Below are 23,825 nucleotides of genomic sequence, written 5' to 3' on the forward strand. Positions count from 1 at the left end.
TGGTTAGGTAAGAGAATGTCAGAACATTCTCTAACATTCCTTTATCCTCGTACGCCGCCTTTCCGGCACCGCCAAGCCGGAAAAACGGGTGGTGGCCGGAAAAACGTGTTTCAACACTGTTTTTCGTCCCGTTCATTTCGGATCCGAGCTAGGGTGACCCCTAAGCTCGTATTTTGATCGGCTTATACCCGATTCCATCCGGATCTTATGACTTTAACGGTTGAGGGTGTCGGTTCATCGTTTCGTGACTAGATCTAACGAGTTTGGATCCATATAAGGTCATACTATCATTACCTCGGGTCGGGATCGGTTCTTCTCCTTGGTTTCGGTTAGAGAAATAGAGAAATATGAGAGATAGCTTAAGTGTGTGTTTTGGATGGTGTATGAAATGGGTGAAAATGGATGGATGAATGGATAATTATGTTATTTATATTATGGGTCATGGGCTTAAGCCCATGGTCTTCCTTTTTTCCTTACTAATCCAAGTCCATTACCCATTTTTATTTAACCCAACACTAGTCCAACTCATAATAACTCATATTATTATTTTATTAACTGAAACGGGAAACGGGATGTTACATTTGTTTGATTATTTATCATAGAAACAATTGTAATATAACGATAACGAGTCTTGAATTGATATATCAATCTATAAGTTGCAATTAGCCTTAATAGATGTTATTTAAATTATGAGTTGTAACAACATTAAAAGATGGGCTTTTAAACACCGGTTATGTATTAATTCATGATTCATAACTTAGTTTATTATATGATGTTTGATGACCAATTATAACTATGTTTAGTCACTTAATTTATTGCTTGTTATGAAAATGTTTATTTCATGATGTTTCAAGACTTTTTATGACTATTTTTCAGTTATGGTTTGATATTAACAACATGAATTTATGGACCATTGTTTGTCCCAAGTGTTATTTTAGTAAGTGTTATTTATATTTTTGGTCAATTGTCATATAGACCATATAATTAACGCTAATAATGGATAAAAATTGTTTCTTGAATTGTATGGCTCCCACATAATAACATGATACATAAGAAATTTAAGGAAGATTATACGCTTTTGTTTATTAAAATTTATTTGACCTTGAATACACTTATTATTAGTCTTTTGCATTTAAAGCATTAAACTGATTATTCGATGGTTAGAAACCTTTAATTTGCAACACACTATATATGAGTTATTAGTTTATATATGCGATGCATTAACGATTTCATGAAATGTCATAATAAAAAAATAAAGAGATTTAACTTTAGAGAATGATGCTTCATTATTTTACAAATGATATTTAATGTTTTTAAATTTCATTACTTTATATAATTGGTCTTAATTAAAACAACTAAAAGACCAAAGTTGTGCATTATTGTCATTCTCATTATAAGATTATAAACACATTTTAGTTGTGGTAAAGTCCAATTATAATATGACACTTATTGTGTCAAACTCTTTAAATCTTATGGACAATTGTAAAATGAGCATTACTTAATCACAGTTACTTGTCAATTGATATTTATATGATGAGAAGATTATTCATAAGAAAATGTTGAATAAACTAATTAGCATTTGTCATGCTTCATATATGCTCATGAAGTAGCAAGATTGTTAAATAATATACAAGATTTGAAACGACCACGATGAAAACGCTCACATGAAATTTTTTTGGTGCTAATCCATTCCCTGAAGTGAATGTAATGATAGAACAATAGGTGTAAAGGTTGCGATTATGTACATAACTAAGGAAATTGTAGTTATGTTACCATGAAAGTGTTTGGTTAATAATCAATTTCTTAAAGTGAATGTGATGATATAATGATTGGTGTAAAGTCTGTGACCCTGGTTAATAAAGAAATTGTTATGATGCTCATGCTAATAATGAGAGTAACTATGTTAATAATGTGATGATTATATAATGATCGTTATAAAGATCATGATCATGATAAATAAGGAAATTGTAGTGACCTTTGCTTTAGTGATGAGATCAACCATGTTAATATTAAAATGGACCACTAGAAGTGGCATCTCAAGGGAGTAATTATACGAGAATAAATTATGGGAAATGTGTTATAACATGAACGTTTGAAACAACAATACATTATTATCTCGTATTTTTCTGTCGTGTATCAAACAAACACGAGTGTAACTAAAGCATATATGATCATAACCAGGAAATTTATGGATCATGATTGGTTAATATGTTGGTTTGACCGGTTAGACCATTCCAAGTCATTAATGATGTGAAAATTAAAGAACCGGAAAGTTCTTCATGGTAATTAAACATACGATGTTTGCACTCAAGGGGAAGTTAATTATTAACCAACTAAGTTGGGTGTAAATCTCTAATACACTATGAAAATGAAAAAAGGATATGCATATCCCGATATGATACCATTTAGTGTTTTTAAAATCGATGCATCGTCTAAATGGTTATTAAATTCCCAACCTGAAGTGTGCGTGACTTGTGACTTGGCTGATAGCAAGCACATTCTTATAGACTATTTTTTATACATGCGGTGATCTTTATTCCCATATCACTAATGATTATTGGAATAAGTGTTAAACCACATGTGACAAATGTTGTTGCAAAAAATTGCTTTTGTCGAAGACGATGAACATACGTCTCCGATTGATTGCAAATCCAATAATCATGAGAGCAAAAGTTCATATGTGTACGTTGGAACATGTGTTTTTACATTTTGATATTAATTCACATCAGGGCAATAAATTATAATACTTCATCCCCATTAGAATTGGCTTTAGGTCATAAACAAAAGATTTTCATATGTGATTTTTGGTGTGCGGTATGTATTAAAATTGATCCACCACATACACAAAGATGAGACCTCAAAGAAAGTTAAGAATATATGTTGAATGTAGAAAACCTTTGATAGCTAAGAATTTAGAGTCATTAACGTGGTCTTCGTTTACGACTCAGTTTATTGATTTCTACTTTAACAAAATAATATTTCCAATATGAGGGGGGTGATAAGAAGCTGTTGAAAAAAAAGAGTTGCAATGAGTTATCATTTTGTCATATTGATCCTCAAGCTAGAAAAAGTTGTGAACCAGAAGTTCAAAAGATAATTCATTTACAAGAATATGCGAATTAATTACTAGACGCATTTGTTGACCTAAACAAAGTGACTAGCCAAGTCACATATACCAACTGCTAGTGCTCCGATTTAGATTAGTGTCCCTGAAGGACACAATATATTGGTGATAAGTTTGACACACCTTAAGCATGGTAAACGATTCGGTTCCCATAATAAAATCCTCGAAAATAGAGCAGGTAATGAAAATGGTCAAGTCGAGGTACAGTAAAAGGGTCTCCAACAGAGGCATTAAACATGATAGTTCTAGAAGAACCTAAGGTACCTGAATATATAGATCTCAATAGATTATATCATGTCTGAAAATACGTGGAACCGACAAAAAAATCGACGTTGTTGATCATTTTATATAGCGCTTGAAATAATGAAAAAGATGAGGATCTAGAATTAAGTTCTGTTGATAAATGAAATTTGAAATGAATAAAAAGAAAAAGACACAAGTAAGGCAGAAATAAAATCTCTCACGAATCTAGAAGTTTTGGACAATTGGTCCATATAACTAACGGTTGTAAAATACGTTAGATACAAATGAGCCTTTGTGCAGAAGCATAATGAGAAATGTGACATTATGAAATATAAGGCACAAATAGAGGCAAAAAGTATATTATGAAAATTCATAATTAATTATGATGAGACTTATTCTTCAATTGTGGATGCAACAAGTTTAATCTGGTGATACAAAAGAGATTTGATATGAGCCTAATATATATTTTTAATGAAATTTATATGAAATCTCCAAAGGATATAAGTTGCCAAAATCATATAAAGTTCTCGAGAACGATATGGCTGCAATAATAAATTCGAATCCGAGTACATTTTTATTCTGTATACGGTGATGAATGAAATACATATGAAACTGCTTGCGAGTTTCCTAAAGATGATTCATTACTTAAAAGTAAACATCTAAAAGATGGTATTCCTATGCATCAATAAGCATATGGTGGTATTCAGTAAACCATGTACAAGAATGGTACAAAATTTTTGTTGATGACATCTTTAAATGTGACGTAGAAAAGGATGTGCTAATTGGGTGAAGTTTATATACCAAACTCTTGAAGCGAAAAATTATATACATGATTGTTCAACATAGAAAGAAGTTCAAGATGGAATGTAATCTCTTGAATAGTAAATTGTATACATGATTGGTTAATATGGAAAGAAATCCATGACGAATTGTTATAAATGCATGAAGCATTGATATTAGAAGCTTGAGAAATATATCAAATAAACAATTTCATGTTAAGAAATATTATTATATGTGTTAATGATAGCATTGTATCTTCTAAAAAAAGATGGTATGTGCGTCGAGCAATTATATAATGATATTTTTATACATCAATTAAACTACATCAAGAAGATGTTAGAACATCTCTATAGTAATAAAAGAAAGGGTATTTTGTCCAGGTGTCATCAAAACAAAGACTCTCCTTAGAGCATTCTCATCTCATCCCCTATCTTCAAACCAAAAGTTACAATAAAACTCACTTAATTTTCTCTCTCCATTTCAATTAAATATTACTTTTTATACCTTTTATCATTACCTTTTCTCTTTCCTTCACTCACAACCACTTTCAAAATATATTAAAAAATTATAGGGGATGAACAGTAACTTTTCAAATATACAGAAAAATCACTACTTTTTCTAAAATATAAAAATTCTTCACTCACAATACCCTGAATCACTCTCTAAATTATAAAAAACACCCCTCACATAATATGAGAGGTTGGATGAGAATGATCTTAAATCTTGACAAGTGTCACATTCTAAATTCATTGTCCTTTACACTCTATTGTAACTGTAAAATGGTTTCTCTATTGTAACTGCAAAATGGAAAAAAACCGTATGGATCCATATCCAAAACAAAAAATATTCCCTGCTTATTCAACCTTTTACAGTTTACACATCCAAACCTTAATTCCCAAACTTCCAACGCCGCTCTTCCTTATTGTCGGCGATAAAAAATTACTGTCGTTTTATAATTTTGTTTCGTTCCCAAATTACCATTCCTTTTAATGTTTCGTTTATAGTAAAGATTTACAGATCTCTGTATTATAATTTTGTTGAAGCTGTCGAAATCAATTAGGAGTTTTGGCGAACACATCTTCTCGGCTTAATTAATGATTTGTTTGTATCTGCAATCTTCTATTATTAACTTAAGGTTTTGTCTAAAATCTTCCACCATGAAGATTATTTTCTAAATGCCCTTAAAATTAAATTTTAGGGGCATGTTTATACCACAATAACTTAAAGTATGTTTGTTTCTTGATATACTATTGATGGTTTCCAGTTTTCCAGAGTTTGATGATGCTAATGATGATGGAAATGGGACCTCCATTGACTTCATTGAAGATTTTAAAAGGTAACATATGAATCATTTCTTTGAATCAAAATGATTCGTATTTGCTAAATTATTTTTTTACTTATTAATTAGGGTTATTTGTAGTATCTAGCTGCTGTTTAATTTCATTATCAAGTTGTTGTATTTTGTATTTTGATTATGTGAGCTAATTAAGTAAATGTATGGCACTATTGCTTCATGCTTTAACAAAGTTATAGGGTATACATGTGATAATTGGAAAGTTTGAATCTTTTTCCAACTTTTTTATATTGGTTTGTTCAGGTGACATTATTGTTGATGCTTCTCTACTGCTTAATATGGCATCATGTTGATACTGTAGTTTATAAAACTTCACATTATATGAACAAGTCATGTCAAAGCTTAGTATTGATATTACCATGTGCATCAACCACCTCAATAGACTCACATTTATACAAAATATAGTATGGGTGCTATACAATTATGTTTATATTAGTAATTTAATTTATTAATCTTTTAATTTATTCACCTATTTATTCTTTCATTTATATCACAGGGTGATAGTCTTGACATGGTTCCACCTAAAATTAACGCTTTGGTTGGAAACAAGTTAGCTTTCAAGATTGATATTACTAATTATAATATCACCATCAACTACAAGTCTTTAACCATTAAGAAATTCACTGATGATGCATCCATAATCTCTAAGCTTGAAGTCATATTTGACATAATGACATTGATCGTTGATCAGGTATTATTTATACATGTTTAGTATTGAGGATATCAATACAAAAACCGGCATGAATGTATTTTACTTCTATTATATATCATCATTTAACGTACCCATTTTTATTTACTATGCAGGCTCATTCCATACAGTCCTTCAATAACAGATTCATGGAAAGCGAATCTCAAGATTCGGTCAATTTTAAGGTATTATATTATATTATTATATATAAGAACAATAAATCATTTCCATATATTATGATTTTCAATAACAAGTGTTTGTTTATTTTAACAAAGTCGTTTCATTTGTTTAATATGGACACTACATTATGCACAGGTGACAACGACACTCCATTATCACTTATGGCTTCAAGTAAGGGAAGGCTTTGTTGTATGATGAAAAGATCTGGGAAAACAAGTGCCCATTTAGAATTGAAGCATGACCTAATTGAGGTGTATGTTGTATGAATGGTTTTTGTTTATTTACAATTCTACAAGTTGTTATTACTTACGTTATTTCGGCAATTTCCATTTTTTTAAGTAATATGATGCATGTAGAAGAAAAGGTAATTTGGCCATTTGGATTCTGGAAATTTTTGGAAGATATGGAAGTAATAATAAATTGACTACTTTGTATAGATGGACTAAAAGATTGGAGTTAGGTGTAATTTGTAGACATGTTTTGACTTTTTATTTGTCAAACTGTACATTTGGAAGGTTCAAATGAGTGAGAAATAAGGAAAATTTTGGCCCGCTTGAAAAGTTTATGACAAAGCTTGTTCAACTTACACGGGTCAAAGGGCCATCAAGTTTGGCAGAAATCTATTTTGGTGTTGTGAGCGTTTTTTAACTCATTTAATATTTGTTCATTTGTTTCACGGTGGTAACCTCTATATTACAACAAAGAAACTATTGGTAGTTCTTGAAAAATGATACAAGCTTACTTATTGATGTTGTGTTGAAGGCAAATGTATGGGTTTTTCATAATCATGTTTGAATTCTTTATTCTTCAACAAATGCATGTTCCAATGTCTCTATCTAGATTTCTTGAAAATGTATATGGGGTCTTTGGCAGTGTATATGAAATGTGTCTTTTGACGGTAATGAAGGGGGGTGTTTGGGATTCCTTATTTGTAGCTCCTTAATTATACCTTATATAAGGAGTTTTTCATAAGTTACAACATCCTAACTTATGAAGAACTTCTTTTTTGTTCTTTAAAATGTTTAATAAGTCATACTACTCAAACACTATTTTAACTTATAAAAGTTAATAAGTTATAAAGAGGTAAAAATAAGGAAACCCAAACACCCCCGAAGTAATGGGTATACATATATTTTTTTTCTCTTTGTACTTCCAAAGTCAATACAATATGAGAGAGTATTTTGAAAGCACATGGTATATGCAAAATTGTAATATACTGCTTTAACGGGTCACATTACAAAGTCATATAAATTAAGAAACTTGCAATTACGAAGAATAATTATGACAAATTTTTCTTAATTTCATTATTTTTTATACCTAACTTCGTGTATCACACGGGTTTATAACCTAGTTCTAATATATAGAAGGTTCATCTCTATAAAGGTTAAAGTTTTAAATCATTTAGTATAATTTAGTATAGAACAAGTCACCATTATCATATTCTACCAAAGAAATGGAAGTTACTCATCAAAAAGTATCATAGTTAATCGCAATTGATGCAACATTTCTTGCTAGTTATTCAATCGAACTGAGTTAAACATAATACTTTGATATATGCAAGGTATGAAAGATATAACTTTATATTTTACTAACACGTAAAAAAAGGTTTGGTTAGTCGTATTGATGTAGGGAATATAATAAGCAAAGTCGTGGATCTCTTATCACTTATCTACAAGATGAGGCACTACAAGTCATACATGAGGACAATACAACGTTGCTCGAAATAAAGAACTTTACATTACAAGATCAAGCGGTGAATCATTAACTACAAAAGACTTGGTCAAACTTTCGCGGAAGATCAAAACCCATCATTTAAAGGATCTATAAATGAGGGGGAGTGTTATACGCGTTGCACTCTTTTTCCCTTAGCTATGGTTTTGTCTCAATGGGTTTTCCTAGCAAGATTTTTTAATGAGGCAACATTATCAAATGTATTCCATCATGTGGATGGTCAAGGGGGAGTGTTATGAACCATTATTTATTAGTGTGACTCTTCACATGCATAACCATCAACTATTCGTTATCCTTGTATTAATGTAAAAGTCCTTATAAATAAAGGCATCATGTATTTTGTTATACACGTCAATAAGAATCAATCTTTTTCCCTTTATCATCTCTATATGAGTATGAATCTTGCTAATAGGTGATTGTTTCATAACACAAGAGACAATTTTAATTATTTTAAACCAGATGATGATGAATAACCACCTAGGCTAGAATCCTCAAAGTTTTAGTTATCAATTATTCGGAAAAATGCTTGTTAAGAACTATGACACCTATGGATTTATATTAAGTTCTTAAAAACACCAAATTTAATATTAGACTTCATTACGGTTATCTAATTAATTATGAACGAGTACCTTTAAACGACAACCTACCTTACAGCGCGTAAATCAAATATAGTTTAGTAAATTCATTCGAGTCAATAGACAAAGTTGATAAATCAAACCTAGACGGACTCCTTACGAAGAACTAAATCTAGCAATCCTAATCAACAAAAACCTATCAAATAATCTATCACCTTACAGCTTTTTAGATTAGCAGCACACTTTTATTTATTTGAATAATAATATTGTTTCTAAGATCTTATTATAAATCAATCACAAACTAGTCAAGAACACACGGTAAATGACCTAACAGAATCCTATTATATTACAGACAATCACCAAAGAAAATGTGAAACAATAAAACTCATCAAATAAAAACAAGCACACATATACATCGAATAAATAATATTAAACTTTTTACTGATTAATAAACACATAACGAAAAGCAAATTCCAAATAAAATAAAACTTCAACATTGGTTCATTGCAAGCCTAGGCAGTTTAATAAGTTTAGCCTAGCATCTTAAAATCAAGGAAACCAAAATAATTAAGTTCAATAACCAAGCTCATGATTAAAATAATAAATTCAAACCGAATAATAATGAAGCTTGGATGAGTGAACGTTGAACCCAAACGATCTAGGCTCGAACCAACGACTTTTTTTTTCTTTTTTTTCTTCTTCTTGCGTCAAAACCACTAATCAAAACTCCTTTTTTTTTTCTTTTGACGGCTTCTTCTTTTTTCTTTTTGTTCGTGTCCCCAATAATAATAAAAATCCCTTATTATTATTTTTTTCTTTCTTGTGACCCAAGTCACATTAGCCGACACCAATTCTTCATGTGGGTTTCTTTTAATGGCCCATTTAAAAGTCCACTAAGTTTTGTTGTAATACAAATAATTTGATGAAGCCCAATTATGTTACTTTTGTTCGAAGCCCAACAGTTGCGTTTAGTTTGCATGTTAGTCAATGATGAAAGTAAATGATGTTGAAAATTTATGATATATTGATTCCCTGACAACTCTTGTAGTCCTGTAGCTTTCTTTTCCTTTTACTACAAAGAAAACATATAATATAAAATCTCAATATATAAATTTCACGAAGGGGTTTTGTGTGTTGCAAGTCAGCTAACAACATAACTCATCAATTTCAATTTATAAGTACACATATGATTTTCAATTCTTAAACGTTTACGTATATTATTATTATTATTATTATTATTATTATTATTCATTGGTCTCAAACTTAATAAACCAACTTCATTTTAGCTGATTATCTCTTGAACCATTTAAATTCAAATATGAACCGCTTTAGACTAATATTTAATAAAGACAAATTCAAAACACGAGAAAGCTTGTTTAGATAATCAACATGTCTTTCTACCATTTGCCTTTGATACATTTGGTTTTCTGGCTCCAGAGGCTGTGAAATTTTTGAGTAGGGTTCAGCGCGTCGTACACGGAACCTCTTCAGCTTCTAGGTCCCAAAGCTTCGTTTTTAACAGGATTGGCTTTGCTGTTCAAAAGGGGGTTGCGGCGCAGCTTGTTGCCCGTTTGCCTGCCACTTTATTGTAATCGTTTTATAGTAAATTATATAAAACTTCGATTGTAAAAAAAAAAAAAAATTCAAAACCAATTAAAAGTGTAGGAAAAATATCAATATAAAAAATGTCTAATTGACTCACATCAAATATCCCCACACTTACTCTTTTTTCGTCCCTGAAAAAGATTTGTGCAATAGAATCATAATCGAAAAATATAGCGTTTTAATATGGACAAAGCAAATCCTTTAAGCACCCGATGGTTGTTAGATCACTCAATGTTGACAATGATCCATTTCGCCCTTGTGAAGATAATGAAGAAATTCTTGGTCCAGAAGTACCATACCTCAGTGCAATTGAAGCACTTATGTATCTTACTAACTGTACAATACATGACATTTCTTTTCCAGTTAATTTATTGGCAAGATTCAGTTCATCCCCTACTAAAAACATTTGAATGGCATTAAACATATTTTTCGGTATCTAAAGGGAACTGTTGATTTAGGTTTATTTTATCCTAACGATTCAAAAGAAGGGATAGTTGGTTATGCAGATGTAGGTTATTTATCAGATCCTCATAAGGCAAGATCTCAAACCGGGTACGTGTTTAAGAGTGGAGGAACTGCAATTTTATGGCGCTCTCATAAACAAACACTTGTTGTAACATCCTCAAATCATGTTGAGGTCTTGCACTACATGAAGCTTCTAGTGAATGTGTTTGGTTAAGATCTTTGACACAACTCATAGTAACTTCTTGTGGAATAGAGAAAGATGGAAGCCCAACTCCAATCTACGAAGACAATGCAGGTTGTGTCTAACATATGAAAGAAGGGTATATTAAAACTGACCGAACAAAACATATACCTCCAAGATTCTTTTCATATACTCAAGACCTTATTAAATATAAACAAGATGAAATAAGATATGTCCAATATGGCAGCAATTCGGCTGATCTTTTCACAAAGGCACTCCCTACGACTTTCAGGAAACATGTTCATGATATTGGCATGCGACATGTACGGGCAATGTAATGACCTACAACTTGAGGGGAGCTATATATTGCACTCTTTTTCTCTTAGATAAAGTTTTTCCCACTGGGTTTTATTTAGTAAGGGTTTTAATGAGGCGGTACTTTAAGACCCCGAAGCTTTGAAAGATGCCATCTAAGGTGAATTGTTATGAAATATCAATATTCATTGGATGACCATCTTATTCAAAACCTAAGGATGAAAGTTGTTACCTAGTTGTCTCCTAAACAGTTATCTTTATCTGCCAAATAGTATTGCAATTGTAGTATAAATACTACCTCCATGGTCATAAGAAAAATGCACCATCTTAAATAAACTTAAAAGTTATACACATTTCTTACATTTACTTAATAAAAAATACTGAAGTTTGGATTGCTAATAAGTGTGAAAAGTTTGGTTTGGTGGAAGAGAGAGAAAATAATCTTAAATATATATAAACGAAACCTTCATATTTTCTCTCAAGCAATTAAATTGTTTTATTTGTAAATGGTGTTTTCTCATGCATTTGTCCTGAATTTACGGGTATGGGTCTAACCAAACCCAGATAGCCATTAAACGGGTTATAACATCTTATTATATTTAAAATTAATCTCACCAAATATTTAATATGAGAATCCTATAAAATAGGGATATACTAAAAATTAATATCCGTTTTTTTAAAATTATTTGTAATTATGAAACACTTTTATAGTAAAAAAATAAGCGGGTCATGGGTCTCATCAACCCAGATAGCTTTAAACCTAGGGGTGTTCACGGTTCGGTCTAAAACCATAAAACCGCCCAAACCGGTCATCGATTTGGTTTCACGTCGGTTTCTTTCCTAAATTTTCAGTCGGTCGGTTTCAAAATTTTTAAACCATAGTGAACGGTTTGGTTTACGGTTTGTACCAAAAACCGGTCATATAAAACCTGACCGGACCTTAAAATTATATATATATTATTCTAAAAATATTAATATTAAATATATAATAGTTTATATTGTATTTATACAAATAAAACTTGGCGTAGTTTTAAATTGCAAATGCAGCCATTATCCAAGCCCCCTAGCTCCATACAGACCATAATTTTAGCCATCAGTTTCTGTCATAGTCGTTCATATTTGTGTTTTACCTCTTTAATATCGTTTATGTGCCAAGTTTTGAAAAATGGTTTATATGGATAACTAGAAGTTCTTTTGTACTAGGATAATTTATGGATAGTGTTTTCGGACAAGTTCTTATGTGCTATATTAATTAGATTTGGAAACTTTTTCAATATTTACTTCGTACATTTTATATGAGAGCCCAATAAAGCCTAACCCGTGAAACCAAACTGTTAATAATGGTTCAGTTTGGTTTGGTTTGAATTTCAACGGTTCGGTTTTAGTTTTCAATAATAAAAAAAACGTTATTAACGGTTTGGTTTCGGTTTGAGCTAAAAATCGTAAAACTGGACCGTGAACACCCATATTTTAAACAGGTTATAACATCTCATTTATTTGTGAAACTCTTTTATCATCGAACTCTAGTATATTATTAATTTCCTTACAATATATAAAATTAAAATACAAAGAAATGTATAAATATTAGAAACATAAAATGTAAACAAACCCCGTAATCAAACCATAATTTAATTTCTTAATATGGATTTAGTTACATTAGAGATTCTTTGTTCTTTTAAGTTAACTTAAATGGAAAGTTTCACAAAATAATATCTTTATAACAAATGAATATAAACGAACAAATATAAAAATTAAGTAGATAATTTATTCAACGTTTCATTAAAAAATGAACATGACCCAACATAAATTAATTAAAATAGGTTCAAATATATAAGAGAAATATGCAATTTGCCTCCCTGGGTTATATCGCTGCTGGATGGATTGACCACTGAAAAAGATTTTGCGAACTTTGCGCACCTGTATTTCTCAGGCGGGTTTTTTTGACTCCTGCTGTCAGTTGACCGTCAGTTGACTGACGGATGCCAAGGGCATTTTGGTAATCATCTCGTAATAATAATAATCATAATCTTATCATCATCATCATCATTCATAATCATCCTCCTGTCCTCATATCCATATCCATCCATAACAATTCCTTTTTTTTTTTTATCTAAATCTCATTATCATCTTCATATCCTTAACATAAATCACTTTGAAACTAATCAAACTTTCAACCCTTTCCAACTAGTGAGTTTAGGGTTTCAAGATTCTGAAATCAAGAATGTAAATTGAAGAAATTAGGAAGACGGTGGTGTAGAAGACCGGTTCGTTTTTCGGCAACAGGAAGACGGCGGTGGTGGCGCCGACTAGGGTTACCGCCAACATGAACTGTTACCGGATGAAGATGGTTGTGGTGGCAGCGGTTAGGGTTCCGGCAACAGGAAGACGGTAGCGGCGGAGGTGGCGGCTAGGGTTTCCGGGTCACCTCGGTCCAAATTCAAATCCAGACATCTTTCGTTCAAATTCTTGATTTTTCGGCGGTCACCTCCGCCGGAATTATGTTTTAGGATTTGGGGTATATGGGTTTAAGGTTTCCGGGTTTGGTGAAGGGGGTACGTTGGTGGTGGTGTGGGTATGATGATGATGAAGATCTAGGTTTGGTGTTGTATGATGATGATGATGATGATGAAGATCTGGGTTTGATGGTGAAGATCTGGGTTGAGGAATAGAATTACAGGTGAAGATCTGAGTATATTATTATTATAAAAGGGCATAATGGTAACTTCACTAAGTCAACGGTAAGTCAACTGACGGCAGGAGTCAAAAAAACCCGCCCGAGAAATACAGGGGCACAAAGTTCGCAAAATCTTTTTTAGTGGTCAATCCATCCAACGACGATATAACCCAGGGAGGCAAATTGCAGATTTCTCAATATATTTTTAACTTCTTACAATAAATAAACAAAACTATACAAAAATACATTCACAATACTAGAAACGCAAACATTAGAAACAAAAAATTTTAAAAACCCTCATAATATGATGGATAAAAACTAGTTTTATAATAAAGTTTAGGTTGAGTTGGTTTGTGAATGAGAATGGTTTATCCTGACACAAAATAGTAAAAGTGACCAGAAGACTATTTATTTATTTTATTCTCGGAACTAGATGCTAAGATAACTTTTTAGTTATTAGTGTCAAGTATTAGAAGTTCATATATTAGTTTTATCACATGTTATTTTATTTAATTAAATTATTACTTTATTTATGTTAGGACTTGTTAGTTTATTTGATTTTTTAGAGTTTTTTTATTATTTCTTGTAAAATAATGATGTAACTAGAGAATAACTTTTGTAATTTATGTTTGGATTTATAAAATATATGAATTTTACTAAAGATCTGTCTATCCTTTTTAACATGAATAATTGAGGAGCAATTTTTATTATTTAGAGCCATATACTGAAAAATTATCAAGATTAAAATTATTACTGGGGTTTCTTTTGACAACCTTCACTCTCGTTCTCTCCTACTCAATAGATAAAAGAAGCTTAAATTATGGTTATATTATTATAAAACTAATTATATTATGCCTTGGATTAATTAGATTGTAATTTTTATATATAAAGAGTGTTAGTTGCTTGTTTAGGTATTAGTTTTTTGTTATAGAAAGTTCGTAAAAATTTTAGGTATAATGAACGTTTGTAGAAAGTTTAGGTATAATGAATGTTGTTGTTTAGCAGTCTGTAGACATTAAAAAACGAACAATCTTTTTCTTACAGACTACAAAGGTTTGATCTATCTCTTCTTCTACAGATGTGGTCCACAACCTGCAGACATATTACATCTGATAAAACAAACATCATTTTATTCTCTTTGTCTTTTGTTACGTCATGTATGTGGTCTTTTCTCTTGATAACCGTTTTTATTCATTTCTTGGTGAAATCTGGTGTGCGTCGGTACATGGTAAGTTATCTTACGTCATCACAAATATGTAAAAATCTTCATTATTTGTGAAATTTATAAAGCTAGAATTACATATGTGTTCTTTTTTGTTATTTCAATTTGTTGGTTTTATTAAGTTTACACTTTTTTAAGTCATATTTGTGAAATTATGTAAGACTAGAACAGTTTTAAAGGTTAAAAATCATGGTTATTTAACTGTATTTAAATTATTTTGCAGAGAACATGGTTAATCATAACAATGTTATCTCAAATGGTCACTTCAAGAACTATGATAAAACATGGTTAAACCAACGTGTTCGAAAAACTAGGAGAATAAATGGTTAGTTGTGACTGGCATCTAATGGTATGTTTTATTAATACTACGAAGCGAATGACCCGTATACGACACGTGTGGACATATAGAAATCCTCTAACAAACACATATAATTTTAAAGGAAGAGATAATTTGTAATATATTTTTGGGACGACAACATAATATATACTTCTTAACAATATCGGTATGAAAACAAGTGTTTCTTAAATATAGCATTCAACCAAAATAACATTCAATTTACAATTATCATAATGATAATTAAAACTTGTAAATAAAATTCATAAACTACTAAATACCCCCCTTATCATATGGATATTAATAATTATTCATAGAAAATGTTTCTATTCAATAATGGGAAATCAATATCCAGTTAGTACATTTGTATTACATAAAAGTAGTCACAAAAGTCTAAACTATTATAATTGAAAATATATTTTACAAGCTTTGTATACATCATTTTTCCGCAATTCATATTAATCTATGATCAGCTCATGATATTCAAACCAAAAAAGTATGGATGTATATAATAAAATGTAAACTTTACTGTTTGATGTATTGCTACAAATTTTGTAGTATTTATTATTATGTCTTTGGTCCAAAACCATTCTTCTATGTCTTCAATTATCAGCTGCAATTGCTTCTTCGATATTTATCGTGACAACTATTAAATTTAAAAACATAAAAATGGTTTAATAAATATTCTGGTATAACAAATGAAATCAAGTGTGAATAGATGTAGTGTGTCCAAAAAGTAAATGATTAGAAATAACTAACCTATGTTAGTTGAACTTGTACATATAGAACCTTGTATAGTATTTGGCGTTTTATTTTCTTTTCCACCATCTATTCGATTATCACTAATTGATGGTATTGGACAAGTAACTACATTATTTGTAAATAAAATAAAATAATCATAAACCATAATAACTTTTACTTATTTAAAAACCAAACTATGCCCCGAGCTAAAGTATACTATTGTTAAAATGATTAACCTTTATTAAGTACTCTCTTCGTCTCTTTGAAAGTGTCTACATTTCCTTTTTAGTTTGTCACATTACAAATGTTCACTTTCAAAATTTATTAACTAATTTCCAAGTTTACCCTTACACAAATCAATCATTCAAACTTTCTTAAATTTTGTCTTTTTATATATATTAATGGCATTATAGTCATTTGTTAATCAAAAAGTACAATCATTCAAACTTTCTTAAACTTTGTGTTTTTCAAACTATGACACTTATAGAGGGACAGAGGGAATACTTAAATAAATGTTTCTGTATGTTAATATAATTATAAGAAATACAATTCCAGAATGATTAATTTAATAAACTATGGAAAAATTTTTAATCGGTATATGAAACGAAGTGCAATAAATACTGATATTATAAAATATCATAGTTTATTTTCGAACATGGTAAAAACGAAAATTTGTTTAAAAACAGTACATTTAATTTAGCTGGACAATTGATAAGGAAAATTAATTGATTGACTTCTTAATTTTGGAATATATTATTTTGTAATTTAAAAACAAAAAGAATCATAACTTAATTAAGCATGTTAAAAAAATCCATAACAAACATATTAAAGATAGTGTATTTAAAGATAGTTTATGCATTGACTATGATTTAAAGATAGTTATTGTATTGACTATTATTTAAAAATATATCTAATTGTCATATGATATAAGTTGGCATTCAATATGAATTTAGAATTATTTAAATATGAAAAAAATCTAGGAAAACTTGATATTTTATTTTCTTTTTGAATTATTTAATTATGAAGAAAATCAAAGAAGTGATTGTTATATATGAAAGCAATAGGGTTGGACCAATAAGAAGAGACCATGTGTTCAAAAATTCTATTGCTTTAATAGTATAGGTAGATATTTATGTCACACTTAAGCTTTAACCATTGGTGAATTAAATTTCAGCTAGACAAGCATAGGATGTTAAGGTTTTCTCGAGCCTTGCGGGTAAACTCTGATCTCAGGTTCAAGGTCAAACTTTGAAATACAACATGAAACTTAGGGAGGGTCGTGGGTTCTCTCATGGGAATTAAATGTTAGATTAGTTAACATAACTTTTGCATATAAAGTAGTATTAAGTTTGTGTCTTTATTATGGAATTGTTCGGTTTGATTGATGTGAATATTGTTTTAAAATCGTAATTCTCTGTTTGTTTTTAAAATCAGCCTGTATGTATCCTATCACAAGGGAATGGTTTATTTATTTTGTTTATCTATTATTAAAATATCAAATTGTGTTGTCTACTCAACATGTGTTGTTGATAAACTATATTATTTTTATGATAATTTGAAGTTGAAGCATTTAGATTTGGACGTTAGGATATTTTAATGCAAGCAAGACACATGTTTAGTTTGTTTGATGTAATCACCTTTTTGTATTATTTTTTTATTTGAACATCTTGTGTACTTTGATATTTAAGAAAATAATTAGCTATTGTCATTTTATATATTAGTGTCTTTGAGCTATGAGAAATCTTAGTTGCGCCCATACATGTTCCGTCGTAGGTTGGGGTGTGACAGATTGGTCAGAGCCGAATGCTATAAGATAGACCATTAGACGTAATGACCTAGTAGCATGCTCAACGACCCTATACTTATGTCCTAATTGTTTAAATTTTGTTCATAACTTAGAATTAATTAACTTTTTTATTCTTCTTATTGTACACAAAGCACACACAACTCCGAGGCTGTGCCTCACTCTCAATATTAATTTTAAAAACCCGAGATGTGGTTTTAATTTGGTAAATTCCTTAAGAATTCCACATTTTTTGTTTTTTACTTCTCTCCTTAAAGTATTAACGTGTGACGGAATTTTGTAGTAACTGGATGGGGATAACACTATGATTTGAACCTTGGCTAAATGATTCCAAGAATCAAAGGAAAGATGTTATTCCTTTATGGAATTTTAGGCTCTTCGCGTCGCAGAGAGCAAATGGAAGCTGAACACGAGACATGCCGTGCAAGAACTTAAAATGGCACCCATAACCACGCCGCGTCACGCGACCTAGTGGGCTTGGTTGGGCGCGTGACGTGGCTTGCCTGTATTGTCTCGTTTTGCGTGATAGTAGGTCCGGTTCACTTATGTAACGCTCTGGTTCTCGGTTTTAGCTTCGTTTCTTGCTCTTTCAAGTACCGAGACCTATAAACCACAATTAAGTTAGTGGTATACAGATTCTAAAAAAAACAAACGAAAACTAATCAAATACGATACAAACTATACAAGGAAAAACATGTGTATTTAGCAATATATCAGCTGCCATTAGTGTTATTAATTTGGTCTTTGAACTAGCCGTTGGATCTGGTCAGCTTAGCTTCCACGCATTTCTTGAAGAGGACTTGGTTTGCTAGTCATGCGTAGTCATTATGATGATCATATAATTAAGTAATCATCATAATCGTAACTGACGCCGAAGATCCCGCCTGTTTAATGAGTCTTTAATGTGATCATTTCTCTTAACAGTTACAAGAGTCATTACAGATGTTTAATTCACGCATTTAATGAGCTTTTAATACTAACCAAATCACCAATGAATACCTGCAAATTATATATATATATATTAAAAGACAACTTTCTGTTGTCTCACAGAATGTTACTATTCATAACCATTGCCACGTTGCAAACTTTTACAGATTCCAAGGCTGACCGTTACACCGCCTCTCCTGTGGATGCCTTCTTCCTTACCACCACAGCAGTACCCATAACACCTCCTTTGTATCTACAACCACCGCACCTCCGATTGTGTTGAGCGATGATTGTGATGAAGATATCTCCGGCTGCTTGGTAAGCGTCACAACAGTGGCGGCAAGCTGATTGTCTCTCTCTCTCTCTCTCTCTCTATATATATATATATATATATATATATATGCTTTATTACCTGTGGCAATTAGGTGAGAGGCGGTGCTTTTCGTTACCTGCGGTCGTACACGACGACTATGGTATGGTATAACCATGTGTTGAAAACCAATACCTTCTAACGGTATGTATGAAAATCAGTTTCACTTATGAAGTTGTTTTTAATTTGGGGTTTATTGTAGGGTTTGATATCATCTGCATTTTTTATAGAAACCCTAACCCTAAAATTGGGGATAATTTGGATTTAGCCTATTTGTGTATGCATACATGTTGTTTGATCATGTCCCCTGTGTTTGGAAATATTTTTTAAGTGACGGTGGTTTGCTTGATTGCTTATGATGTTTGTGGTAACGGTGTGCATTTTATGTATTTTTAGTTGAGATTGTTGGCCATTTGCAACCTATTTTGCATCCCTACTGGTGTAACCGTGTTGCTTTGAAAATAAAAAAAAACTTATGTGGTTAGTGAACTTACGCCACCATAATTGTCGTAAAAGGTTTTTATTCTGAAACACCGATTCATTTATGATCTGTTTTACTGGCTCCATCTGTTGCTATTATCTAAGATCCAAAAATTTTATGTTTAGGATTATGTGGTTGAAGAGGTAGGTCCCAGCAGAACCCAGTTGGTCCCGCAAGACTCACCTTAAACAGGGACGTCTGCGCAAAGACCATCTGCTCCCGCAGGACCCACCATGCTCATAGAACCTTACGCGCAGTACGCAAGCTGTACACGCAGGGAAAGCCTCCCAATGATGAAGTACCCCGCCTATTCCCGCAGTTGCGGATACAAGCCATCAGGGAAGGCTACCCGCGGACAGCAGGGCTACACGCACAAGACAATAGATACTTCAGTAGTCACATGAAGGAATGAGCAAGGCGGGAACAATCCCGCCTAAATGAGCCAGTCTGTACGATTCTGAAAGATCTTCTGTACTATACCTACCAAGGTATGGATAGGACAGACGATCTGACCAGAACAACCCATGAGCCAATCACAGGGTGACAGCTCACCGACAACAGTGCGAGGAAGAGCACCCTCTAGTACTGTTTGTCACTATTAGCCGCTGCCTACTCACCAACCCTTACTGTAGGGCGTGCGCAGCCTACAGTTGGTGAAATAGTGTTACTGTTGGCCGTAACCTATTCACCAACCAGCATGGCCTGCGTATAATCCACAGTAGGTAGGACGTGCATAATCTACAGTTGGAGGAATAGTGCAGCCGACATAGTTACTGTTGGCCGTAATCTATCCACCAACCAGTATGGCCTGTGTATAGTCCACTGTTGGTAGAACAGGAATACTATTCAGCCGGCTGTACCTTCTAGGAAACCTACCTTCGGCTATAAATACTCCAACATCTTGGAATGGTAAGATCATCTGCTATCCAGTTATCTAGCAATCTCTTAATATACACTTATATTCAGAGCAACCTAGTCTGATTCTCACGCCGGAGGGTGGTCACAAGGAGGAACCCCCCCCCTTCTCAGTGACGAGCTTACGGTGTTTGTTTTGCAGGTCTCCTGAAGAACAGCCTTCTCAGCTAGACCTCATCCGTGGGAAACATTACTTAACCCCCAGATTATCTATAATCTGTACAGGGTCACTTAGTGTTTCTTCAGGTTGTTTCAAGTACGTGCACTATCGAAGACGTCTTTAACTATTACAACGTTCATCGTTCGGGAATCGTTCGAGCTTTAACGTACATTATGTTGATATTCTTTTCCGGCTTTTTTATCGCTTTCTTGGTGTGTTATAGCTTTTGAGTTTCTATAATTTTTTTATACTATTTGATTTTTTTTGCCTTTTGTTTGCATATATATGTGAACTTTTTTGCAACCTACCATCCAAGTTTGTTTTCGTGTTCATATGCAATTAGGTTTTGGAAATTTACTATTGATTCATTGTGGGAACTTACGTCCAAATTGATAAGAATTTTGTCATTCTTTTGAGACTATTTAATACTTTTATACATGTTTGTAACAAATCATACATATTGAAGCTTTGTTTTTACTTAATTTCTAACTGAAACAGACATGTATTTTCAATCAAGAATTTGCTTCACTGCAGGTATGATTTACCGCTACACAAATGGTAATTAAGAACTATAACGGGTCAGGTAAAGCATTTAGATGGGTTCGCCGCCTTCGGACCCGCGGGAGTATACGATGTCACATTGTTTTTAAAAGAGTTGCTTCAGTGGGTTAACGGGACAGTAAGAGAAGATCAAGGTTTCAGTCTGTCTCATGGGCAAAAGAAGTGTTCTTATACTATATTATTGATATACTATAAATTTGCAATATTGTACATTGGAGTAAATAATGAGTTTGACAATTTATAGGTTACCATGTAAATTTTTCTATTTAGAGCAAACGTTTTGGCAAAATATGAGATTAGTAATTCACTTAATATCATTACTTAAATATGGGAACTTCCAACTAACAATTTGTATGGTTTCAACTTATTTATTGGCATGAATTTCAAGGTTTGATCACCAAAAATATAATATATACATGAATTCAAATGTTTTGCCCATTTTATTTGGTTTCAACGTATATAAGCTTTCTTACTTTGAATTTGCATGAATTAATGCTGAATGCACATACTGTAAGAATTGTGTGAAAGAAAATCAAAAAATGGCAATGGAATATGCTAATTCTCTTGATCAAAGTAATGAATCAAGAAAAGGAGTGAACGCCAAAAACAGTTTTGACTCGGAGATCAACAAGTGTTCCGCACGCCGCAACGCGCGGGTAAAAGAACTAGCTATATTTATTATTGAACTGTCTGGGATCCCGACCGGCAAAATAACAATACTTAGGATCCTAAGCGAGATTTTGACCCACAACACTCATAACATAGATCCTATGGGCCCTAACACTTTTGATTGCTTGTCATGAAAAGTATTAATTCAATCATGATGTCGTCAAAGTTGATGATTTAATTGATTAACTCATTCTTTCCATGCATTAAACTCATTCGAGTCCGACAGAACTCCCTTATAAGCTTTCACTATATGACATTTTTAAAGAAATGGAACTGGGAAGTTATAGTTGGATGAGAAAATATCGCAATGTTATGTTATATTTATACAAGAATAATAATGGATTTTCATATCGGAAAATCTTAACATTTTTTTTATCTAAATAAATTCTAAGCATCCAATGAAAAGTAGACAAATGGAAGATTGAAGGTAAAGTTAAGTTGACCGTATAATTGTAACACCCCGACCAAAGGCGGATTATACATCGGGGCGCCACATATTGTTTCATTACTCGTGACACTATTGGGTGTCAATATTTAATAAATACATTCATTCGCGCACGCGCAGGGTAAACACAAGATAACATAAAACATCATAAATCAATATATCATAAATTATAATATTCGAACAGCAAAAACTTGTCTTGATACATTTTAATCTAGGTCCAAAATAAAGAAACTTCCTATGTGTCCACAAGCTCCAAAACAGCTACTGCAAACCTGAACATGTGTTAAAATAAACGTCAAACACTTGCGTGTTGGTGAGAAATCAAGTTTAATACAATACATAGATAACAATAAAATCTGCGCGCAACATGTGTATGTCTGGTTTTCAACAAGGGTGTAATCTGATCGGGACCAACTCTAAGATTCATAAGACTGCCAGTGCTCACAATTGAGCTCACAAACAAGACTAACTGTGCATGTGTAAACAAAAGAGAAAATCATAAACGATAGTTCTCCCGTGTTCATCTAATGGTACCATGAAAACTGCGGAATAGACCGACAAGACGGTTAATGATCCACACATACAAATAAACAGCCAAGTCTACGTCCTCAACACATGGGATACTGCGCGACTAAAGTTCATAAACAAGTTTAAGACTCTAAGTTTGTATGAACACATGAACATCCCAAAACATTAAAAGCAAAAAGGGATTAGGTACGAGATTACTCACTTGATAAAGATGCGATGATAGATATGCAAGAATCAACTCTTAAACAAGCAAAGTTAACCTATAATTAAAGATTATTGTTTTAACGATTGGTTTTAAGTCTTGATTATAAGTTAGCATAATTAATAAGTAAACTATTATATATAATATATATTACCGGAAAAGCAGGAAGAACAAGGAGGAAGACGGAGGCAGAGAGGGGGGGCGGCAGGAGGACAACGGCAGAGAGCAAAAGGGAGGAAGAGATAATAAGTGTAGTGTGTGAAGTGTTAAGAAAATACTACTATTATTTATAGGCAAACCCTAGGGAACACAATCCCTAGAAAAGGGGAAAAGATCTCAAAAAGCAAAAGATTCCAAAAGCAAAAGATATCAAAAGATATGGCAGCAAGGAAAAAGAGAAAAAGGCTGACAGGATTCAGAAAAAGGCATGGGAGAGGACAGATAAAGTTACTGGTTAAAGCATGGAAAAGCAGATCTCAAAAGATAATGTCAGTCACTTTTTCTACCAACCAATGGGGTTGGTACGCATGCTGCGCCGAAAGTAACTATTC

The 23,825-nt window shown here is 32.2% G+C and overlaps 1 pseudogene across 1 annotated transcript in view; it reads right to left on the minus strand.

Moving 5' to 3' along the window:
• Positions 1-243: 243 nt before the first annotated feature.
• Positions 244-23,825, minus strand: part of LOC143599672 (glutamate receptor 3.6-like) — a 38,281-nt pseudogene continuing 14,699 nt past the window's right edge. The window contains exon 9 of the transcript XR_013147333.1: positions 244-254. The product of XR_013147333.1 is annotated as a glutamate receptor 3.6-like (transcript). The remainder of the gene's footprint in view (positions 255-23,825) is intronic.

The sequence above is a fragment of the Bidens hawaiensis genome, unplaced genomic scaffold (genome assembly GCF_021521415.1).
Source record: "Bidens hawaiensis isolate Kalapana, Puna unplaced genomic scaffold, B.hawaiensis_p1.1 tig00001920_1, whole genome shotgun sequence".
NCBI classification, from domain to species: Eukaryota; Viridiplantae; Streptophyta; class Magnoliopsida; order Asterales; family Asteraceae; genus Bidens; species Bidens hawaiensis.